General features: G+C 37.5%; 1 long non-coding RNA gene across 1 annotated transcript; it reads left to right on the plus strand.

Annotated features, from left to right (window-relative positions):
* Nucleotides 1-673: 673 nt before the first annotated feature.
* Nucleotides 674-2,902, plus strand: LOC148881255 (uncharacterized). The gene is made up of 4 exons (XR_016114046.1): nucleotides 674-764; nucleotides 1,497-1,572; nucleotides 2,072-2,158; nucleotides 2,261-2,902. It is a non-coding gene; the product is annotated as an uncharacterized LOC148881255 (long non-coding RNA).
* The last annotated feature ends 1,343 nt before the right edge of the window (nucleotides 2,903-4,245 follow it).

Here is a 4,245-nt window from a genome sequence, read left to right on the forward strand (position 1 = left end):
CTTTCTGACCTGCTTCAAATATCTGTTCCCTCTCGGTCCCTCAGATCTTCTTCCTCCCTTCACCTCTATGTGCCCTCTGCCCGTCTCACCACGATGGGTTGCAGAGCTTTCAGCCGCTCTGCTCCCAAACTCTGGAATTCTCTTCCATCCAACATCCGCAATATTGACTCCCTCCCTATTTTCAAGGCTCACCTCAAAACCCACTTGTTTAAAATTGCTTTCAATGTATAGTTCTATCTGCTATTTTATTATGTATCATTTTACTTATGGTTTTATTGTTATGTGCTTTGTTTTATTGTTTTTATTGTAAAGTGTCCTTGGGTGTTTTGAAAGGCGCTTAAAATAAAATGTATTATTATTATTATATTTGACTATGTCCCTCAAGGAGGTCTATAGAACGCTCTATTGCCGAACTCCTGAAAACGGGCAGTATGATTCCAATACCATCAATGTCAAAGTTACATATTGTACACTGTAAACCCGAACAGTACTACTGACTCAAAGTCATTGAGGTCAGTCAACTCAAAAGCCGATCTTTTGTTTCAAAAACGTAAACATTTTGAGTTTTCTGAATAGTCATACATTTTTAATTTGCAGTAAATCAATACTTTTGAGTTCATGGCTGTCGTATACTTATATATTTTGAGTAAACAGCAGAACGCTGCGTGATGATGTCACCGCAGGCGTGGTCTCACCGGGCGCGGTCTCACCGGGGCCATTTTTACTTCTCGACGGCTGAAGCGTGCAGAGACCCACGAATTCAGGTGAGAAGACAAACAACATTATTTAATATTACGAGGACCCAGTGTATCAATGCTGTAGTCGGTGCACAGAAAAAGGATATTTTGTTGTGTCGACGGCAAAATTGGAAAGTCAGTTTGTGGAACTTGCCGCCTTTCACAAGTTAGCAAAGATGCTAGTCCGTGTTCGTGCTTGCGACTGAGGCCTTCTCATCCACTCTTTCAGCTGCGTTGTCTTGAGCCCGGGACTTCTCCTATGTTAAGCGCTGTGGCGATATATGTATGAATTTTTCTTAAACGTCTCTTGTCTGTTGAAAGACACAGAAGTGTTATTTAGAGAATAGTACCGCGCAGGTTTAGTCGGGCGGTGGCCGAGTAATATCTGTTGCAGGTTATGTTTGTGTCCGCGAAGGTCCGAGAGTAATCGTCAAATGGGTGTAAAATTAAGGTTTATATAAAAGGGTCACACGAAATCTTCCACGCCGTGGCTGCAACGCCCAGCAGGTTAATGCTTTGAGTTAACTTTGTTTGCAAACGACAGGACCGCGTGTCAGTGTCCAGCACAAGCTATAGGCTTAAGATATCTATACATGTGCAGCGGTAGTGCTGCAGTTTTAAGAATGCACTAAGTAAATATAATGATAGCCAAAAAATGTACAGTGGATTGGAATATGTACAATTGATGTAGTTTAAATTGTTATGCATGTGTAAATTAAACATGAACTTTTTTTTAAAATGTATTTTTGGCATTTTAAGGATACCGAGAGAGCTGCTGGAGGCCAAGTCATCAAACTGCAAACGCCTGACTGGTTTGATTGCATCATTTAATCTGGTACATTAGATGTATTAAACTTAAAAAGTTAACATGGATAAATGTGTTTTATTAAATTAAAGGATTACATTCATTGTCATGTTTTTTTTCTCTTCAACCTTTCAGCTCCCTGTGCTATATTCTTAATTACCTGATAAATATCATACTACATGTAGGTATTTTTTATATTGAACAGAATTTTACCTTTTTAACATATATTGGAGTATTTTACACCATTAGTTGAGACTTCGTTGATTGTTCTTTCTTTAAAACAATCTCAAGTCTCACATTCTCCTCTGCTCTTACCAACAACTGATGTTCATTAATGATTACAGTGATGCAGTTGTTAAATTGCAATAGGGATAGTGCGGAGGTTCCAAACTATTACGAAGGATATGCTTGGATTTGAGCTATAATAATCCGTAACTGTCTTTAATTTGGACCCACTAGAATCACACCAACTTTACTTTGCTTATCCAAACACGTACTCATTCTTGAAAAATGTTTAATGTAATTGCAGGCCTAACATGGACTGGAGATGCAAACTGTGTTCTACATCCCTGGATACTCGGGCGAAGATGACTCCGAGTTCTTCAAGACATGCAATGTATGTATTACCCGACTTAACACAAATGTCTATCTATGGCCACAATCTCTGCTATAACCTTTTACTTTATTCTGTATGTGTACGTTTGTTTGTATTTTGCAGTGGGAAGAGGATCCAGACATTGAAAACACTCCTGTCGCACTTCTCTCCGTAACAACTGACAACCTCACTGGTGCCATCTTGTTTAACCCCGACAGCATTTCTGTTGTGATAGAAGATGGCATTATTGTGAGATATCTCCCCAGGTTGGCTGCTGCACACCTCCTCTTGTTTGGTTTAATGTATGCATTGCATTTAGATTATCCAAGAAAATTAATCCTCACATTCACCTTCATTCAGAAAATACTGCTGTGTCTTCATGATAACAGACCACTCAAACCATGCTTGCTAAGTTTGAAAAATGCTTTGTTCCGCAATATTGAAGGCACCAGTGCCTCCAATATTACGGAACAAAGCAACACTCGATAAGTAACTTTAGTTTTACTCTGCTTTGTATACCTGTTTGTGACTGATTTTATATTAATACTTTGATATGTAAACTTGGATTCCACCAGAATGTCTTTTTTCGTTTCAGGAATACTGTGTTTGTTTTTAGTAAGTTTTACCTTGATTTGCACCTTATAACGAGTACATTGAAATGTATTCGGTTGTATTTATTCAAGTATATGCTTTTCAAAGAATTTATTTTTTTAACAGAACAGCAGAGTATAATTTGTTGTTTTTTTCTGTTTTGTTGTGTTTATTTCACATCTTCTGCTCAGGGGTTTATTTGTTGTTTTGGTACGTGGACATGCTGTGCATTTTGGTACTGTTATCATTTGTTTTATCAAAGGTTGTTTTAAACCTTAATAAAAAAATGTGAACTAAAACAGACGTGAGGTGTGTTTTTGTTTTTAGACATAGAAGGCAAATGTAAGTACAGTATACATGAATATATGTTTTCATGGAACATTATAAATTTGAGTTGGTTAAGCTTAAATATGAAACCTAATTTTAATTTAAAAATTAAGAAAACAGAGTAAACTGAAAGTACATCTTTTAAGTTCAGGCAAACTCATAACATTTAAGCTCAATCAAACTCATAACTTTTAAGTTCAGACAAACTCATAACATTTATTTACACTACGCAAACATTTTGAGTAAACTACTTGAACATTTTGAGTTAACTGTACTCAAACATTTTGAGTTAACTCTACTCAAACATTTTGAGTTAACTGTACTCAAAAATTTTGACGGAATAAGTTGCCATATAAATTTTGACTACTTTCAACTTGTTGGGTTTTACAGTGTAAGTAGAGCGCTTTTGCTAAGGCTGTCTTTTATAAATTATTCTGTTAATAACCTTTACGGATATAATTTTTAGGCACTGCTGAGGCATTGAAGGGGTCTGGTTTGGTGGCTTCTAAGCCGCGATCGTAAGCTCTCACTGAAGCAGCTTGTAGGCGAGAATACAGCTGTTAGGAAAATCAGCACCTGTAAATGGGACTTTTTAAGTGTTAGGGGGAATCATGAAACACTGGACGTGACGTTATTCTGTCCATTTGTGCCAATGGATGGTCATAACATGAGATTAGCCTTGATGTTGACAGTGGTGTGGGAACTGTGCCTCAGGGATGGGAGGTTGTGAATTTGGGACACATCGTCAGTAGTGTGCCATCGTCAGTAGTGAGAGAGATATAGAGAGAGATAGATAGATAGATAGATAGATAGAGAGAGATAGATAGAGGGACAGAGAGAGAGATATATATAGAGAGATAGAGAGAGAGTGAGATAGAGAGATAGATAGAGAGAGAGATAGATATATAGAGAGAGATAGAAAGATAGAGAGATAGATAGAGAGAGAGAGAGAGAGAGAGAGAGAGAGAGAGAGAGAGAGAGAGAGATAGATAGATAGATAGATAGATAGATAGATAGATAGATAGATAGATAGATAGATAGAGAGAGAGAGAGAGAGAAAGAGAGATAGAGATTGAAGATAGAGATTGAGATAGAGAGGTCGAGAGAGAGATAGAGGTAGATATAGAGATAGAGGTAGAGAGGGTAGAGATAGAGAGGGTAGAGATAGAGAGGGTAGAGGTAGAGATAGA

This window comes from Hippocampus bargibanti, unplaced genomic scaffold, assembly GCF_051943395.1.
Source record: "Hippocampus bargibanti isolate YZ-2025 unplaced genomic scaffold, ASM5194339v1 Contig00043, whole genome shotgun sequence".
NCBI classification, from domain to species: domain Eukaryota; kingdom Metazoa; phylum Chordata; class Actinopteri; order Syngnathiformes; family Syngnathidae; genus Hippocampus; species Hippocampus bargibanti.